Raw genomic sequence first — 21,224 nt, 5'->3', positions numbered from 1 at the left:
GAGGAAGAGAATTGGTTTTCACCTGCCTTCCAGAGCCTTGCGTTCGGCGTCATGGTCTCTGACCACGGTCCCGGCAATTAGGCGTGCTCAGATCGGTGGGCGGTCTTTTAAATATCTTGCGCCCTGGGCCTGGAATGCCCTCCCACTGTCCTTAAGAAAGAGTGAGAGCTTACTGTCGTTCAGAAAGGAGCTCAAAATGTGGCTGTTCGGCCAATAAGTCTCCTCTATTTCGCCGGGGCTCTGCCGTTATGGGTCTGATAGCGCCGGGACACTCTGCTTGAGTAGCTGAGCGCTCAATAAAACACCAGCTAACATAACATAACAAGGTGAAAGACCGAAAAAAGTTAAAGAATTTCGTTTATCAGCCACGTCGTTGACCACATCTTCACACACTGACTCACCCCGCCCCCTTTGCGCAGCATCACAGTTCCCATACTTTAATGCACTTGAACCACTGGTTTTTCACATACATCTTTGTTGCATGTAGTTGCTGTTTCTGATTTGTTTTATATGTGTATGCGCTTTTGGCTTTGTTCTTCTTTTCGTAAAATGGGTAATTTATTTTATAATGTCTGTACAAGCGAGCCTCTGCTGCTCAGTGACATGCATTTTGCAGGTGGAAATTCAAGTTCTACCAGTGGAAAATTGAACAGTGATTGTGCAAAGATTGCCCACATAGTGCTTGTTTGTTAGGACTGAGCATCATTTCTCACCACTGTAGCACTAGCACAGTGACTCCCAGCACTCCGACACCACCTGACCAGTACTGTGACTGCACACCTGCCCGAATACCTCACCTTCCCTGTTCTAGACTACACTAGCCGTGCATTGTGGCATCGCTCCCCCAATCCGGTGACACCCTAGTCCACTACTGGGATTCCAAACCCCAGTATTGTGACACCACCCCCAGCATTAAAGCCCACGTCACAACAGTGGCAGCACCACAGCGCTACCCCAGTGCAGTGACACCTGCCCACAGCGTTACAGTCCATGCCAGAACTGCAGCAGCACTGTGGCACTACCCGTGTGCCGTGACACCAGCCCACAGCATTACAGTCCACACCAGAACTGCAGCAGCACTGTGGCACTACCCCTGTGTCTTGACACCAGCCCACTGCATTGCAGTTCAAGCCGCAACTGCAGCTGCACTGCTACACCTGTGCCGCGACACCAGCCCACTGCATTAGTGTCCACACCAGAACTGCAGCAGCACTGCAGCACTACTCCTGTGCCTTGCCACCAGCCCACAACATTAGAGTACATTTCAGAACTGCAGCAGAAGTGCAGCGTTACTCCTGTGCCATGACACTAGCCCATAGCATTACAGTTCAAGCCAGAACTGCTGCAGTTCAGCAGTGCTAACCCTGTGCTGTGACATCAGCACACAGCATTACATTCCACACTAGAGCTGCAGCAGCACTGCGGCACAACACCTGTGCTGTGACAGCAGCCCACAGCATTAGAGTCCATCCCAGAACTGCAGCAGCACTGCGGTTCTACATCTGTGCCGTGAAGCCCCCCAGCATTACAGTCCATGCAGACCTGCAGCAGATCTGCAACAGTACTGCAGCACTAACCCTGTGCCGTGAACACCAGCACAGAGCCTTAGAGTCCACGCCAGAACTGCAGCAGAAGTGCAGCGTTACCCCTGTGCTATGACACCCCCCAGCATTACAAACCACACCAGAACTACAGCAGCAGCACTGTGGTGCAACCCCCGTGCTGTGACACTACCCCACAGCATTACACTCCACACCAGAATTGCAGCTGCACTGCAGCGCTAACCCTCTGCTGTAACACCAGCCCACAGCATTACAGGCCACGCCAGAACTGCAGCACTACACCTGTGCCATGACAACAGCCCTGTTCTGCATTCTGTCCATCAATTGTTCTTTTTGCATTTGTCGCCCCGAGTGGGAAGGGTATGCTCAGACGTGAGTCCCGTGCTCTCCATGCCACTGGAATCAGGCATCCTGGCTGACGAGGGCTGAAAGCCTGAAACCGGTCCTAGGATGCTTGTTTCCAGTCCAGGGAGGACCTGGCTTGGCAGTTTGGGCTGTACTGTTCCCATGAGGCACAGGGTCAAGACTGATTTGCATATGGCTGGGTTCAAACTGGAATGGCATGGTGAGCAAAAAAACTATGGATTTAGGCCCAGATCTCTGTACTGGGGGGAATGTATGACATTGTTCTGCATTCTGTCCATCAATTGTTGTTTTTGCAAATGACAACAGCCCACAGCATTAAAGACCATGCCAGAACTGCAGCGCTATCCGTACCAGCAGTCCACAGCATTACAGCACATGCCAGAACTGCGGTGCTACCCCGTGCCATGCCAGCAGCCCACAGCATTACATATCATGCCAGAACTGCGGCGCTACCCCGTGCCATGACACCAGCCCACAGCATTACAGACCATGCCAGAACTGTGGCGCTACCCCGTGCCGTGCCAGCAGTCCACAGCATTACAGACCATGCCAGAACTGCAGCAGAAGTGCAGCGTTACCCCTGTGCCATGACACTAGCCCATAGCATTACAGTTCAAGCCAGAACTGCTGCAGTTCTGCGGTGCTAACTCTGTGCCGTGACATCAGCACACAGCATTACATTCCACCCTAGAGCTGCAGCAGCACTGCGGGACAACACCTGTGCTGTGACAGCAGCTCACAGCATTAGAGTCCATCCCAGAACTGCAGCAGCACTGCGGTGCTACACCAGTGCCATGACTACCCCCAGCATTACAGTCTATGCAGACCTGCAGCACTAACCCAGTGCCGTGCCACCAGCACAGAGCCTTGAGTCCACGCCAGAACTGCAGCAGAAGTGCAGCGTTACCCCTGTGCCATGACACTAGCCCATAGCATTACAGTTCAAGCCAGAACTGCTGCAGTTCTGCGGTGCTTACCCTGTGCCGTGACATCAGCACACAGCATTACAGCTCACACCAGAATTGCAGCTGCACTGCAGCGCTAACCCTCTGCTGTAACACCAGCCCACAGCATTCCAGTCCACGCCAGAACTGCAGCACCAATGCGGCACCACCACTGGGCCACGACACCAGCTCACAGAATTACAGTCCACGCCAGAACTGCAGCACCACTGCAGCACTACACTATTGCTGTGACACCAGGCCACAGCATTACAATCCACCCCAGAACTTCAGGAGCACTGCACTACTACCGCTATGACATGACATGACACCAGACCACCACATTACAGTTCAAGCTGGAACTGTAGCCGCACCACAGCATTACAGACCATGCCAGAACTGCTGCGCTACCCTGTGCCGTGTCACCAGCCCACAGCATTACAGACCATACCAGAAATGCAGCTCTACCCCGTGCCGTGACACCATCCCACAGCATTACAGACCATGCCAGAACTGTGGTGCTACCCGGTACTGTGGCGCCAGCCCACAGCATTACAGACCATGCCAGAACTGCGGCGCTACCCAGTGCCGTAGCACCAGCCCACAGCATTACAGACCATGCCAGAATTGCAGCGCTACCCTGTGCCATGACACCAGCCAGTGAAAAAAAGGAAGGCTTGGGTCCTGTCCTCCCCAGACTGGACCACCCAAATATTGAAATCACAGAAAGGTGTCACAGGAGGTTTATTTTAAATATTCGCGATAAACCGGAGACCACTAATTCTGAGGTTTTTGAGCATTTATTCTGCTTAGTTTTGATAATTCAAAAAGACATTCATAAATCAATTGGACATGTCTTTTAAAAGGAAACACCTCATTAGTAAATCACACAATTGCAGCAAATTTGTATGCGTGATTTAGAACCATTTCTTTTGTGAGACAATATATACAACACATACCTAATACCAAATGTTATTTGTGACAAAAATATAAAAAAACCAATGATCACAAGACAAACATCGATAAATTATGTGTGCCAGCCTGAAATTAAACCAGTCCTGCATTTGCACTGAAAACACAAGGCGGACAATTGCTCATTCAAAGACACGTCTACTGTCCTGCCTGTGGGAGGGTGGGGATGCATATCCTACTTGAGGGTGTTGACAACCTAGAACAAGGGGGAAATAATTTCTATCCAGTCCCCTCGTGGCACACCCTGTTCTACCGTCCCCCACACAACAGCATTGAAACTCAAGCTATGAGAGATGGATTAAAAACAGAGTACCCACACCTAAAGAAAGAAATACGACCGAAACCTACGTGTACCAGTCCTGAAGAATGTGTTTTGTAAGATAAAACGTATTATAAACCCCACAAGGAAACTATTGTTCTAATCAAAAGTGGATAGTAGACATTTTAGGTGCAGCATCGCCAAAACCTTTTCTTTTTAAATAATCCAGGGAGTACGGACTTTGGCTGCGTTGGGCCAGTCGCGTTGGGCCAGTCTCTTCAGCCCTGATGTGCAACAGAGTCATTTGCTTGCTGGATAAGCCCAGAGGAGAGTTCAGCTTAGAGTCATGCAAAACATTAGGTGCATCGCTCTTAGAAGGAGCAGAGGGCTGGCACTATTTCCTTCAGTGTTGAAGGCATCGTGAAATAAAGTCCTCCGAGACAACACATTCTGCCTGATAAACGCTTACCTTAAGTGTGATATAAATAAGTATGTGGATGCACTGTAAGATTTGGAAGGTGATATTTTTCAATAAAATCATATACCTTTGTTCAGAACATGCTAAATTAAAAATAAACACAAAACAAATTGTAAAAAAATTAGACCTTACAGTCATTAAAGGTTGATAACATACTTATTTAAACAATGCTTCAAGAAAGCAGTTTGTTTATTACGCAGGCTTAGTTGGTTTGGAGGGGGGCTGCTTCTTCAAAATGGCTTCCATGCTTCTCTTTACTGTGCTTTGCTCTTTGTGTTTAGGGCATTTAGTTGACATGAGAACATTGTTTACAAGCATATTCCCCAGTGCGTCCCCCAGAAACCCTGGCACTTTACTTCTAGATAACCCAGGGGAGTATACACTTTATTTTGAGCCCCACTGCATATGCTTGTTTTTTTCCGATCGTGCCTGCTGGCACCAGGCTCATCCCGAGGCCTGGAAAGCTCACCCTGCCTGCTCAGAATGGGCATCAGCTACTCGTTCACTGACCGAGACATAGGTCGTACCATGTAGCATGCAATATCATGAACTCAGCATATTGCATGCTCTCAGAGCTGCCTGCCCTCCTGTCACACAGGCCTGTGCTTCTCATTTATACAGGTTCAGCATCTTCTGCCACAGGCAGGTCACGGGGGTCTCCTGACAAGGTGCAGGCCTAAAAGAAGCCACCCGACCCCTGCCACCGGAGATGGTGCCAAGACTCTGCCCTCTTGACCAAACACATGCCCATCACTGGACGTCTCCAGGACCAAAAGCAGCTACTATCTAGTCACAGTAACTAGTGCTGTTTAAAGTACGTTACCTCCTCCCTCATTGACCCACTACCACCACCTCCAATTCTTGGTGAATGTGAGGGGCAGCTGATATTAGGGGTAACACAAGACATGCCCGCTCTTGGCCACTGCTTACCTGCTCTCTCCCTCCACACTTGTCTTTAAATTGGTGCAGAAAGCAAGCTACCACACCGGAACATGTAGTTTTACTCTGGAGAGTTTAGTATACAGGGAATACGTTGGATCCGTTTCACCAACTTTTGGCTTGAGCCTGTATGTCAAAGTTCATCCTGTGAGGAGGCAACACGATATGATACTGATGGAGCAAGGACTCATATAAAAAAAGACTTGCTCGGACGCAATCCTCTCAAATAACTCGTAACACCGTAATAATTATTTGTAAATACTAACGTGCATTACAGTTCACACATTTAAATCTAGGGGAAGCTTGCCTATGTGTTTTACTAACAAATAACCCGAGTGACACTAAAGATGGCTGCTAAACGTGGGATTCTGTATTGCGCATGCGTCTACTTGCTCTATGTAGTATGACATTCTATCGCCTGGAAGGAAATCTTTGCAGCTGCGCAGTTGCTTCCAATTTGGCCGCTTGAAACCCAGATGATAATGCGCATGCTTTGCTGAGACTAACCTATGCAAGTTTACTAAAATGCTAATCCGAAAGATTTTTATAAATTAATGGGATTAGAGTAGAGATAAGTGGTATACAGTGAAATAATTTATTTTTGATTTTAATACTTTTTCTTTGACCACTCTGTTAGTTCGTATTTGGGCCTCCGATTGGGACTATTTATATTTATTGCAACTATTTTGCATGCGCAGAAATAACAAGCCAGGAGCCGCGATGCAAAGCCTTGAATGCCATACAAAAGAAAACAGCAACATACCCTGGGAACCAGCATGATGTCCTGTGAAAGGAAAGGACTTCAACACTAAACTGCATACATTGTATTGTGAATACGGGTGGGAAATAAAGCTTGGGAAAAGTAAATTGATGGGCGGGAACATCAAACAATAAGCTTCAGAAAAATATTAAAACTTAGCATGGTGTGATGATCATCCCCCCCTTGCTTGTCCAATCAGAATTAGGAGCTTCATAAATTTGAAACATTTAGGGGTGTTGTCTACCATTAGGAAAGTATAATTGAGGTAGTTTAGTTAGTTAGAAGAGAGCTCGAGATGCAGAGATGCTGAGAGACCGAGATGCTGTGAGACCGAGATGATGTCCGAGAATTGAGCAGACCCTAAAGCAGAACTCAACTTCAGAACTCAGAGCCAGAACCAAATTAGAAGAACATCACGGAAGAAATCGAGGAAGGAAAAAGGTAAAGAGCTAGAAGAAGATCGCAGAAGAATCGAGGAGGAAGTGAGTATCACAGAGGGGTGCGATGGAGGCGTCGGATCTAGAAGAGGTCACCTATCCTGTCCTGAATCCTGCCCTGAACCTTTGTCTCCTGACCCGTCCCAGGGGACCCATTCCAGCTCCTAGGCCAAGGGGTTGGTTTCTACACCATCCTTGGTAACTATACTTCTGTGTAGTATGTCATTGTACTACTCGCTCTATTTTCTCCCTTTTCAGGTTCTGTCATCATTATAACGTAGTCTAAAGAGTTTTCTGACTTAATTTGATTTTCCTCCTTGGAGAAAACGGTGTTCGAGTTGTACTTTGTAATCTTTGGTTCACATGAAAACTAACTAGATAAACATTTAAATCTCTCCCGAGTCTGTGGTCATTTAAAGTATCTTCCAATTACGTTTTACCAACAAAGCTAACAACTAGAGGAAAATATATACGGACAGAAAGGGTTGGTAAGAATTGATCAGGTAAATTCATCTCGTAGGTATTATTACAATAAAGTGACCCCAGCGGTACTTACTAGCTTACGTATGAATGTTTATGGGCCCAGGTGAGTATGTGGATTGTGAGTATCTCTAGCTGGTAACCCGCTGGATCAATACCTTCTACCACAATGCTGAAGTTTAACTTTCTTTTTTGCACTCACAAAGACTTCATAGTATTGACTTCTTAAATATCGTCAATGGATGTAAATGTGACGTAATAGAAAGTCTTTACCACCATCTACAAGCTTACCTTGATAATATGTTGGTAGTTGATACAAGGGAGTAATTGACCTTGACATTGTAGCACACAACTCCCACCAGCACCACTATAATTTGTGAGTGGTTTATGAACCCTGATCTACAGATCCACACCCACACATCTCGTGTAAACAAGAATATTATAACATAAGGAAAGACACGAATATATTCACAGTAACAGGTTTTCGCGTTTGCTTTCTCTTAGGGACGAGCAGAGCATATTTAAACATCTTTTAGCTATTTTCATTTTATACACGGATGATGTGGAGATTCACATATGATGAGTCAATAAGGATATTGAGATTATGTCATTTTGATGAAGAGCATCCTTAGGTCTGGCTTCAATGTGCTAACACATGAAAACAACATTGTGCTGCCAATGACCTCAGATTAAAACCAGACCTACTTGCTTTGGAAATGTTATTGCTTTACACAACACATTATATGTTTACCCATTGCTTAAGATCAACAAATGAGATGTATTTAGTAGCCACCTTTGTCTACGGTAAATATCTACTTTGCCTACAATTTTTGTTTTTGTTTTTTTTTGGACCTGAAACATTTGTATCACAGCGGCCCAATTAATATAGTGATTGACAGCTGCTGTGCCAAACATACTGCAATGGGTACTAAGTTGTTCCTACAACAGTTTCACAAGAGCAGCACCAGGCACGACTGGGCTGCCACACACTCCCAGGGTAACTCATGCCTGCCATATGTCTGTGGGATCTCTATGGCCCCTTAATTCCTTGTAATTTCTCAAATAGGTGCTCACATGGTCCTATTATTACAAAGCGGCTTTTGGAGATTGAGTGTTTGACAACAACGTATGCCATCTTAAAAAACAAATGCTTATGGTAGTACTCATCAGACATTAACCACATTTCACGGAGTGTTGGTTTTTAAAAGAAGAACAGAGTTTGTTCTCAAGAAATGTAAACGTGTTGACACAATCTCACTAAGCCTTGTGCACACTTGACAGGGAGGCTTTGTAAACAATGAACTGCTGCCAAGAAGACTGCTGCATCATGGGTAGCCCTATACATTATACAGAGCTCGGTCACATCATCAATGACTTTGGATGTGCCTGCATGCAAACATGGCCTAGCCTCGGAGCTACAAATCCCCTACCACACCCACTAACAGAACCACAACACTGGACAGCTCTTGGTTTCTTGTGGTGCATCTGCTGGTAGAAGCTTGCACGTCTGCTCCAGAACTGGTGGTAACTGCTGCATTAGCTTGAATACTGGAAGGTGTTTTCACTCACAGGATCTAGGAAGGATTGACTGAGCAGTCACACCTTGGACATCATCTGGCCTGACTTCGTTCCCAGTCATCATGCTCCCACCTGCCCAGCATTGTCCTCTCCCTGCATGTCTCACCCTTCTTACCAACGTCTCCTTTTAAATGCATGGCAGTGGTGGAATATTACCACAGGGTACCGGTGATTACTGGTATGGAGCTACCACCCCACCAGTACTGTGCAATTCATAATCGGGTCATAGGATACAAAGTGGGATGTGGAAACTGATGTTGGCCTTTTGGGGGGGGTGAACGTTCTTTTATAACACCCTGAATAGGTTGCTTTCAAGCTGCTCACACACGCCTACAAAGCCCTCCACAACACCGGACCCCAATACCTCAACGACTGAATCTCCTTCCACGCCCCCAAGAGAAAACTCTGCTGAGCCGACCTCGCCCTGGCCACCGTCACACAGTTCTAGAGGACCAGAGCAGGTGGAAGATCCTTTTCCTACCTCGCAACCAAGACCTGGAACGAAGTCCCCCTTCACCTCTGACGGAGCCAGACACTGCACCAGTTCAGAGAGGACCTCAAGACCTGGCTCTTCGAATGACCCTAACGGAGAGGTCACACCCACCCCCAGCACCTTGACACCCTCAAGGGTGAGTAGCATGCTTTACAAATCCCCGATTGATCGATGGTCACAATGCTGCAAGTGTCGGCGTGACATAGCAGACTCCCCAACTGCTAAACAACCAGCTCCACGAAGAGACTGAGAGGGAAGCATTTGAGGGATGATTTAGGGCATCTGATAGGAAGGTAAAAATCGTCAGCCAATGTTACATGGACAAAAACGTGATTAAAGTTTGTCAACCTTGCTGGCAAATTAATTGTTGCAAAACATCATGGATTTACGTGAAAAATTAAATCTAATTGATAACACAGTCAAATAAAGAAATTTTGTGCAAAATAAATAAAAATGGAGTGAATTACAGAGCAATTTAGACTCACATTTTCTGGCATAAACACGTCATCTGCATTGGTGATTTGCGAGTAAAAAATACCTCGCTTTTGTTTATTACAAACTATTCTGCGGCGCTTATGACCTCAGCAATTCTGTTAAATATGTTGCCACTCAACAACTTTTCTACTTCTTACGATACTTTTACAAGTAGTATTAAAAGAAATGTTAGCCACATGTTTCTGGCTGTACCTACTCCATGTCACAGCGCCCAGTAAGGATGCCCAGCCGGAGCATTTGAAAGCACAGCCAGAAAGTGCTCCGTTAAGAATGTGGGTTGCTAAGGGGAAACTCTAGGCTAACAAGCGCCAACATGAATGTTCTGTCTGGTTTCTCACCAAGAAAGGAAATAGTTGATGTTTTAGGAAATGTTGTGGCACTGAGTGACGCAGCGTGAGGAGTTCAGACACATATGAGCAATGCAAGGCGGGGAACGGAGCAGAAAGTGACTTTTTTTGATGGACTTTCTACTGGAAAACAGGTTCAGCTAGAGTGTAATCGATGAGTTGCGCAACCAATGGTGACGTAGCTAGGCGCAGTCAAAGGTGAGGTGTTGTACAGTTGGCAATAACTGGGAATCTATAGTGCCTCTAACACAATAAGCTATAGTGTCATTTACCACCACGCTTCATCAGGCATTTGCAAATACATGTTTCACATTTTTCTTTTATTTGTTTTTTAGGGGATGTTAGGTCTGCAGTTGGTGGATGGAATGTGTAATGGGAGGACTGACTTGGAAATAGTTGATGATCTTGTACAAGGAGAAAGTTTACGGTGATAAATTAATATTACAGAAGAAAGACTCCTACATCAACATTCATGCTGGAACTAGAAACTTCACAACACATTAGGGACGGGGTTGGAGTAAGGAAGAGGCGAACTAGGATACACTCAAAGGCATATTTGACTGTTACACGGAATAAACTACCTCTGGCTATACATAATAAAGAGTACAGTAAGTGACAACGGGATCGAACGATCTGTTGAGATCCACATCAGTGTAAATTCTCATTATTTATATATTTATTTTGAGTGTTATATAGTGCTTGCTAGACCCAAGGATATCAGAGCGCTTTGCACATTTTGAGAGGAAGTTTGCAAGAGGTACAGGACAATAGTCAGTTGGGTTAAAAGCAGTCACAGAGGTAAACAAGTAATGAAGTGAGTCCACAGTAAGGAAACAGCAGTCTATAGCAATCAAGCATTCAGGTAAAGGTAGCGGGGTAAAGGGGACAGGTTTGAGTCTGCATCATCAGAAAGCTTAGGACGTCTTATTTTTAAAGAGGGTTTGGGTCTTTGGGAGACGTAAATCAACTAGTGATTGTTGTTGAAATAGTTGTTGAGTATCAGAGATTTGAGGGCCTGTTTGAAGCATGAAATGGAGGAATTGCACATGAGCGGCTCGTGTCAGGGAAAAGAGGCGGTACGAGGGGGGGGGGGTCGGGGGAACAATGGAGACAAATAGAAAAAAGTAACTTACCTGCCGCCCTCCAGCATCACGTCGCACTTTTCTGCTCCTCTCCGCTGCAGGCAGGGAGAAGCTCCCAGGCTGCGCTGCGGCCAATCCTGAAGCTTCTCTCATGCATGACAGCCGCTTCAGGATTGGCCTGAGCGCCGGGGAGTTGCGGTCCATGACAGACTGGGAGCCTGGGACTGCGCTCTCCAACCCCAGAAATGCAGCTGGGGTTAGAGAGGGGTCACTGCGCAAGTGGGTTTGACCGGCCTCAGACAGCTGGCCGCACTCACATGCGCAATGACGGCAGTGCCCACCAATCCCCTCCAGCCTGTCACCACCCTGGTCCTGCCACCAAGACTCCGCACAAGAAAAGAAAACGATTGATTTATTTTTACATTCTTGAAAGTGGTGGCGGTGGGGGAGGCGGGGGGGTGGGGGGGCGGAGGATGACGCTCCTCTGTCCTAGCCGAGGCGCTGCCACTGGAATTGTGGCATAGGTCCTCAGGGAGTGAGTTCCAAATCTTAGGGGCATTTCCAGAGAAGTCCCTCAGATGCTTTGAAGTTCACAAACTTCTATAATGAATTAATTATCCAGAACCCGATTCAATTCATTACAATACATTTATTCAAATAAAGTTCAACAGCGCCTAGCAGTAACTATTATTTCAAGACCGTTTCAAGTCAGTTTCAAGTTCAGCACGAGCCCCTCGGCCAAATCGAACTGCTGGACATAACTTTCTAACGGAAATAAAGAGACAGCAGGGCACAAGTCCTATAAAAAGAAGTGGGGAGGCTGACAATATGCAAATGACCTCGACGTCACGTGCTGAACGTGTCCTGGTGTCTGAAAATTACACCGGGACACGTTCAGCATATTTCTGTGGGGCCCAGCTTCTTGGTATGGGGGGACGGCGTCCACCCTGTGAAAAGAGTGGGGGGACGACGTGTACCTGCGTGTATCCACCCCCCCCCCCGACTCGACCCGTGAGAGACAGGGTATGGGAACACACTCGTTGCAGCAAGACTGGCATAATCTAAGCAATCAACCCACCTTATGAAATGAAAAAACTTCGGATTTCGGTTGTCAAATTGCTGTTTCAGCTCAAAACTCGTGTGAAATGCAGAGTAGCTTGCGGTGATCACCCCAGAACCTTTGATATCACGGGTTTCTGCCAAATAAAAACAAAAGCGTTAACACGTCTATGAAGCATATAAAAACAAAAGTGGAAAAAAAGTCTATAAAGCTTTGCTTTAATTTGTTTTTCTTTCACAACCCATACATAAACTTTTGAAATTCAAAGTAATCAACAGAGAAAAAAGACAGACGGATGCAAATCACCTACATTAACTCGCAGCAGCACCAATGCACTCGAACAGGCATATATTGGCACATTTTGTGCAATTACATATTTTCCAACACAAAATATAATGCAGACATTTCTCATACAACTGAACAATACATGTAAAATGTGCAACAATGAACGGGTCCTGTTGTTGCTGAAAATTATTTTTAAAAAAGTAGTTTTTCCTTTGCATATGAAATAAAAATAAGTTAGTAGCATTGTATCTGACATATAGTATTAAACTTGAACGAAGCAAAGCTGTGTTCGTTTTTAAGGGCACAGTTCACAATTTCTCAGTTTGGTTCAGTCACTAACAATCATTTCATATAAAACAGACAACTGCAAGTAAAACCTTTTTCCATGCTTCAAGCAGCATTTTAAACGCTGTGCTGAACTGGGATAGATAGATAGATAGATAGATAGATAGATAGATAGATAGATAGATAGATAGATAGATAGATAGATAGATAGATAGATAGATAGATAGATAGATAGATAGATAGATAGATAGATAGATAGATAGATAGATAGATAGATAGATAGATAGATAGATAGATAGATAGATAGATAGATAGATAGATAGATAGATAGATAGATAGATAGATAGATAGATAGATAGATAGATAGATAGATAGATAGATAGATAGATAGATAGATAGATAGATAGATAGATAGATAGATAGATAGATAGATAGATAGATAGATAGATAGATAGATAGATAGATAGATAGATAGATAGATAGATAGATAGATAGATAGATAGATAGATAGATAGATAGATAGATAGATAGATAGATAGATAGATAGATAGATAGATAGATAGATAGATAGATAGATAGATAGATAGATAGATAGATAGATAGATAGATAGATAGATAGATAGATAGATAGATAGATATTTTCCAGGATAAGGTTAAATATTTGTTTTCAGGATTTACCGCCAATTTAAAGATGTGCTGTTATTAAACAATAGGCAATAGGGACATGTTTCATTCTGCACCGGTCTTCAAAACTCCCTTTCATGTAATGCGAGGTAAAGAAACATGTGAAAGGTATAAAGCAGGCTTTTCTCTATTGGTCATGTCAACCACACATTTCAACTGTAAAGGACATATTCGAGCCAACATCGCCACCTTGTGGCAATTGCGAAAAACGCATCTCAGTCACATACATTAATGAACAATGAACAGAGGGATCAGAGTCCATGAAGTGAAAATGTGCTAAACCTGGGAAAGAACAAAGCTAACACTGTTGTTGTGCATAACTCAATAATCGGGTTAGACAAAGCTAAGTGGAAATAATTTCACAGATATTTCCTAACAATCCATATACTATGACGTACTGTGCTGTTATCGGAGGGCAGACTGGCTTGGGATGCAGGTTCGAAAATGATGCTTAACTGTGCACAAAAATCAGTTTAAAATAACTTATAAAATAGCTAGCGTTACATTTGCAGCAACTAAATTCAACCACGTCGCAAGATAAAGTCATGTTTCCAGAAAAAGAGAGCTCTATTTGTAATTTCTCCAGGTCAAGAAGACTCCTTGTACTGTAATGATCCTCCCAGTTTGGGAAGGGTGCACCTGGGTAGATTTCTTTAGCCCTTCGGAGACAAGAAGAAGGTTGGTCTCTAAGACTTCTGCAGGGACCTAGAGAACTGACTATCAGGGGCGGCTCTTCCACTAGGGCAGAGGAGCGTCACCCCACTGCTTTCTGGCAGTGCGAGAAGCAGAAACATAAAATGGTAAAACGAATATTTTATGTTTCTGCTTCTCGCTGAAAGCAGAAGTGTTTGGCTTCGGGGTGGGTGGGCAGGGTATCTCTACAAGCAGGGCTGGGCAGGGGAAGAGTGATGTGGTGTGCCCACTCCTGAGTGAGCATGACTGGTTTGTTGTTCACTCTGGGGCCGCCCAAACCAGTCATGCGCACACTGCCCTTTCTCCATGCAGGCTGCAATGCAGCCTACATGGAGAAAATGGCCCCTCAATAGGCGCCTGGCTGGGCGACGTCCTGACTGATCACATCACTGCCGTTGAAGAGTTGTGATTGGCTTAGGGGAGGGAGGCTGCCTGCTTCCTGTTCCTGCCGGAGGCAGGAGAGCGGGAGCTGAGAAAATGCAGGACCCGGCCGTCCGGCGGACAGGTAAGTTTAAAAAATGTATTACATTTACCACCCCCCATACCCGCGCGAACCCCATCCCCCCCACCCGCAAATAATGCCGGCTGATGACAATTTGGAAAATGGGCCCAGAATTATCTGCTTGGCTAGCCAAAGCTCTGAACAAAATGTTGCAGGCGTCAATTCAATAAACTTTATTCAGAGGGCTTGAGCCTCCATAAAAGCATCACACAGAGCAAAACAAGCATCAAAAATACACTTCATAGCATAGGAATAAAATATATGCATAGAAATACAATAAAACAGAGTGAGATTATAAAATAGCAACAGGATTTAAGACAGAAAAGATCGAAGTGCCCCAGACAGGCGATTTAAAGAATGACCCAATTTACAAAACAGCATCCTCATTAGTTAACAGTAAAAATCTAAAATCAGCTCTACATTGGCCATTATTGAAAAAGTACATTTTTGTTGCAGCAGTTATTAAAAAGACTCCTGAAAAACAAATTGAAAATGTCCATTAAGAGGGCAGGGTGGGCATACCCTGACCCCTAAAGCCACATGGAGGAACCTGCTTTTAGGTATAAAAAAATGTTAAAAAAAAAATATATATATTTATTTGGTCTAGTGGTACCGTGCTAGCCAGGGTAGCAATCTCTTCCCCCGTAGTACATTGGGACTAATGCGGTGGAACCAAAACATAGTATAAAAACACAATGGTCTAGTCACAGACCAAACTTTGGGGCCAACCACCATTGTGCAGACCATTGGCTGTGTGCAGTAGGCTCTGCTGCCTACAGTGAGTTGGGTATAGGGTTAACCTATCACTGCACACTGCTGAAAGCTGTGCGCAGCGGGATTGGCTGCCTTTGGGGGTTTGGCAGCCGAATGGCATTTGGGTGCTGGACCTGGTCAGAAGTGAGGCAATGCTGCTATTGCCCACCACACATGGCAGAAGGCCGTGTGCAGCAGAGGCATTGGCTGAAGGTTGTTCAAGGATGAGTGGCTGTGCGCAGTGGCAGGGTTGGATCCTCACGGGAGGGTTGGACATAGGACTTGGCCATAGGCCAGGTCCTGTAGCCAGCCCACCAAGATTAATCGCCAAAGGCCATGCATAGCAGGTTGCTGGCCACCAATGGGGAGTGGGGTTCAGCACAGGGCCTGACAAATCTCAAGGTGCACATGGCCAACGGCCTTGTGCAGCAGGGGCGTTGACCTCAAGTTGCCCGAGGGCTTAAAACATATGCAAAAGTCTGAAAATGACTGAAGATGATTAAACAAAATTGAAATTCACTGAAAAAAACAAAGGTTAAAGTGACATGCACAACTTATGACCTTATATATGACATCACTAATTACATGTTAAATTACATTACTGATAACATTACTCATGACATCTCAGCCTGCATTTAATCCTCATGAGCACTTGGACTCGGAGCCTAGGGTTAAGCACGGCCCTGTAACCAACGCTCCGCAAGCATCAAACCTCCACTGCACACAATTTTCATCCATACGTGGGACACATTTGACATAGGACTTACCCTGTGGGTAGGGTCTGCACCAACCCCTCCACAAGCAGCCAACCCACACTATTCACAGGCTTTGGACATGCACAGTGGAGCTTGTCTTTAAGGCCCGGTGTCACACATATAACATACAATGGGTGGGTGGTGGGCTTGACTTAATGTCCAGATTCTGCACCTAACCCGCCGCATGTGTCTCTCAACATGTCAATCACACAAATTGTTAGTACTATGGAGATGGAGGAGGGCCAATTTTGTAGCCTTTCCCCTTCTTGCAGGGGTGGCTGAAAAGTAACGGCTACAGACACTTTTGCTTGACATTCTTGGCACCGTCACCACACGAATATTTCTACCTTAAGTCCGAGACACTTTTTTGGAGCTCAGATTCCTCCATTGAGGCAAGGCTTCAGACTACAGACTAACAGGGCTTCACGTCACCCTTTCCACAATGTTCTGCTGAAATGGATTCTAAAAATCTCAGAGCGGGAGCAACCTGAAACTTTGGCCCACAGCGACACACTTTTGTAGGATTGACTTGCCAGGTTTGTCATGGTCCTCTGTAAGTGTTTGGGGCCAAAACATGACTAAGTCTCAAACTTTGCAGGATGTTAAGTGTAGTACAATTCAACACAACAAAGGGTACCAGGACTTTTGGAACAGCACTTGGGGGTCAAGACTCACTCCACAAGGGTCCAGGGCAGGTTCAATTGGAAGCAGCCAGCTGGGCTCCTCAGGAAAAAAGTGCTTCTTGCAGTTTTTGTAGCTCTGTAGCTTAACAGGAGGTCAGCAAAATGACCCTTGGAGTCCACTTTTCTGCCCTGTGTACAAATGGGATAAGGTCCAGCCTTTCAGGTTTGTGCACTGGTCTAAACAACCGGTGCAGACCTTCTTCTGTCTTCCACAGGACCAGTAGTGCTCTGAAGAGGGTGCCCAGTGGAGCCACATATATTCCTGGAACTAGCCTATGGGTGAGAGTGACTCCTGGCCCCTCCCTAAACAATTGTGAAAACGTTCTCAGGGGTAACCCTACTCAGTGTTGCAGTAGGTTCTGTGTGCTCTAATGGAAGCATTTCCACAATGCCCCTCTCTACAAAAAACCAAGATGGCCTTTCTTCCCCTGTGGAGAGCTCCTGTACCGACCTCCAGAGGTGTGGCCAGGGAAATTGGCAACCCCCTCCTCTGTGATCACTTCAAACTAGTCTGGGGGCAGCTTACCCACTTGTATTAGCATCTGTCTACTATATGGACAATGAAGGACGCATCCTCAGATGGTATCCGACATTAACTTCAAAGGGTCCTACCCTGTCACAGGCAAATCAGGTTCCTGGGCGCAGCCCAGATGGAAATCCTGCTTGAGGAACCAAACACCTCCCCTCACCGAAGACATTTGTCTCAGTTCTGTGAGCATGTTCACATTACGTCAAAGGAGCTATTCAGCTGCTAGGTAACAGCTAGAACTGAGGAAATAAAACTTCTAGAAGCTTTAGGCAGGGAAAAGGTAACTTCCTAAAAGTACCTTTTCCATAATATGTATTACAAATTGGACTTCACCAATGAAATAGGCTTGTAATAAATATTTTTAAAACTGCAAGAATTATTTTTGAAGGTTTTAGTCGGAGACAACATTATTACATTTAATGTTGTATCGCAATGCTTTGGTATGGAACAGCTAACCCTGCTACAGTGAAAATAGATCTTGGGGCCTTTGCACTTTAAGGACATGAATAAAATTAAACTTTACCTTCCCTTCTTTTAATTACCATGCACCCTGCCTTAAAGGCTGTAAGGGGTGGCTTATTTATATATAAAAGGAGGGTTTATGTCTGTCAAAGAGGTAATATGCTAATTAGGAGTATAGCCAATTTAGATATGTTTTTGAAGTCAGAGCACATGCACTGGAGCATGATTAACAGAGGCGTAGTACACAGAGTCAAAAATCCAACAGCTCAGTCGAAACAATTTGGGTGATCATGCAAAAAGAGGCATTTCCATACAATGGTAAATTAGGAAAGAAACACACAATCCAAACAATCATTCATGTAAAATATCTGACTTGTGGGTTTGTGTGCTTCTTTCATAAGTTTCATGAAAGACAAGTTTTCAGTGTGAAGATAAACTGTGTATGTCAGACAATCTTTAAAAAAAAAAACGTGTCTAACTGAAATGATAGGTTTACTTTACTCCGCTTCCATATGCTAGTAATCAACATTGGTCAGTCATTCTTTTGACAGGTGCCTGCTGTTTCACACAGCAACTTAGATTTTCTTAATAAAAACTGCAAACCATGAAGTGAATGTGAAATGCCAAGGCCATTGTGATCATGGAGGCGAGTGGTCTGCATGTGCCCTACTTAATCACTCGTAGAAAAAACCCTTGAAATAGCACAAGTCAGCTCAGTCTCATTCTCAGAATTCAAATACATTCATACTAGTCATTTAGCTTCACGGTAGTCATTGTCCTAGCATATTATTAAGGATTTCACCTCACATATACAATCCAGTCATAGAGGTTCATCACAATTTTACAAAGTGCAATCTTTCAGGGAGCAAAATTGAAGTGTCGTCCCATTATTTTTGGTGTTTGAAAAAGAATGGGGAACACACTCTCGTATTTGAGTTTTTCTACAGTACCACTTAAGAAATCCCTTGGACTGTCATACAATTCCTTTAGTGAAAAATGTCATAAAATGCACCATTTTTAACTGTAAAAAAAAATTGACAGGGAAAAACCCTAAATAACTTGTTGGAAGAGTAGGGCAGAATTACTTTGCTTGCTCACTTCACATATTTCAGGACAGAGTATTTAAAATCACACCAATTTTATTTTCACTATGTGCCACTAATTGTATGGTTTTTACATTCAAGGACTGATGGGCTGCTGACCTCTGTCCCCCCACCTGACATCAACGTGACATCTTAACCAGTTTCCAGCCTGTCACTCAAATCACTCCTTGGAAAAGGCGAGCTGACTCAATTTGCTCACTTACTCCATACTCCTACTACTAAAAAAAAAAAAAAAAAAAAAAGGTGCCATTAATAAGCCCTCATGCCGGTTTAAAAACAAGGCAGAGGACCTAGATGGCATGAAGGGTGATCAGAAGCTATAGTTGCAAAAGCTAAGGATAGCAAGATCTTCTCACCTTTTGACACTGATGATAACAAGAAACACTATTCACAATGAAGCAATGCAGACCTTCAAACGCTAATATATTCTATATGTTCTGTAGATGTACATACCTTTTCTGGATATTGTTTTTACAAATGAGACAAGTGCTATTATGTAGACAAAACTGTCTGCACTGAGTCTGTGTAGATCCTTAAATAAATAAATCGCATGTTCGAGCCAAAAGTTATAACTGGTTTCAATGCCAAACAATCCATGGAGTTGCCTTCTTAAATCAAAACCCACAGACCAGTGCTGAAAACATCCAAACTTTGGATGTGACTGGCTCATCATAATCCGCTTTAAAAATGCAAAGTTTAAAGAGATCTGCTGCTTTAGGCACCGCTAATGCAGTGTAGCCTGGTTTCCAGAATGGTAAAATGGTTCAACCAGAGTACTGGGCTTAACATTTTTTATGGCTTACATTCCCTTAAGTGACATTAAGTGCTGTAGCAAAGTGTTCCACACCATTATTATGTTGACATCAGTACGTGGATGCACAAGTAGTGCTTCAAAACTACTTCAGTTTCTAACTTAGTAGAAGAATCTGTACCAGATTTCTACTGCAAAATAAACTACTTCATACATGTAATAGGTTTGGAAGTGTATTAAGGTATAGATTCACAATGTGGTATAGATTCATTTGGTCCACCCAAATTTTAAACATTTAGGGCCCGATTAGGAGTCTGATGGTCCGTCATCAGAGATCCCTGGCGGTGGCACGGCAGTCTCGAGGCCGCAAAATGCTTGAAGGGACAGCTGCGGTCCCACCAAGCATATTAAGAGTTTCCTCTCCGCCCCGGTTTTCATGGCGGTTCCTCCTCCATTAAAACCGCGGCAGAGAGGAAACAAAGCCTTTGGGCCATGGGGTGAATGCAGGGGGGGGGGGGCTCATGTTGGACCCACTGTATGCATGCACCCCAGTACCTGCAAGGCATGGATTGCACCAGTCCATGCCGTGCAGGTTCTGCCTTTGACATATCCATTGCGGTGCCTATTTCATAAGCACTGCCGTGGGAACACCAAAGAACCGCACGCAGGTGTCTAAAAAAGTCATAATCTGGGGGGCGGTGTGCACATGGGTTGGCGTGGCGGCGGCGTGGCAGTCCTACTCCCTTAGGGTTTACACAGAACGTGCCCACTACTGTGGCGGGAAAAATAAATCTAATGATGACGGCGAGTGTGAGGCAAGGCTTGCTGTGCCGGACATCACTTGTGAGTTTCTTTGCATACCCTATCTCGAGGACACCAGCCACAACTGTTAGCAGAAACAAAATAAATGTTGCAGTGAGAATTGAATCTAGATTCCCTTGCTGTGCACCACGCCGCCATCTAGTGGTTTGGTCTGGAAATCCTCTTATTAGATGTTGACCTTAAGACCATGTCTTGGTGACATACAATATCCACAATGCTTCTTTAAATAGCTACCATAATAGATTCTATTTTCTAACATTGGGTTCTGAACTGAAGTTGGGCGCTCAGTGTCAACGGTTGTGGGAGTATGATGAAAACTGGCATAGAGGTTCAGAGATGTAAGAATATTTGTAATGATAAAATATTAGGAAATGATGCCAAACTCGAGGGCAAAGACTCAGAAACTGTGACGAAAAAACAAAGACAGGACTTTCTAGTTCTACTTCGACCAATAAATGGCCAGAGAATGCATGATTTGGGTCACAGTGTAGTCAACGGGATACTTCTTAACATCAGATGGAGTTGGGGTGGAAGTAATAAATGTAATACTCCATTTACAATTTGCATAGTTTACCATTACAAAGCTCCTCAAATAGGGACAACATCTCTTCTTCCTGTGGTCCAGACGTCCGAAAGGATACAGCACAGGTGCCAAGTTTACACCTAGA

The 21,224-nt window shown here is 44.6% G+C and overlaps 1 protein-coding gene across 3 annotated transcripts in view; it reads right to left on the bottom strand.

The window, feature by feature from the left end:
- The window catches only part of PLD1 (phospholipase D1), a 422,898-nt gene that overhangs the window by 334,968 nt on the left and 66,706 nt on the right, over nucleotides 1-21,224 (bottom strand). For all 3 annotated transcript variants that reach the window (XM_085635446.1, XM_085635443.1, XM_085635445.1), the window contains one exon: nucleotides 12,268-12,385. The gene's annotated coding sequence lies outside the window, so the exon portion shown is untranslated. The remainder of the gene's footprint in view (nucleotides 1-12,267; nucleotides 12,386-21,224) is intronic.

Source organism: Triturus cristatus, chromosome 11 (genome assembly GCF_964204655.1).
Source record: "Triturus cristatus chromosome 11, aTriCri1.1, whole genome shotgun sequence".
NCBI lineage: Eukaryota > Metazoa > Chordata > Amphibia > Caudata > Salamandridae > Triturus > Triturus cristatus.
This window is presented reverse-complemented; position numbering and strand designations above follow the sequence as displayed.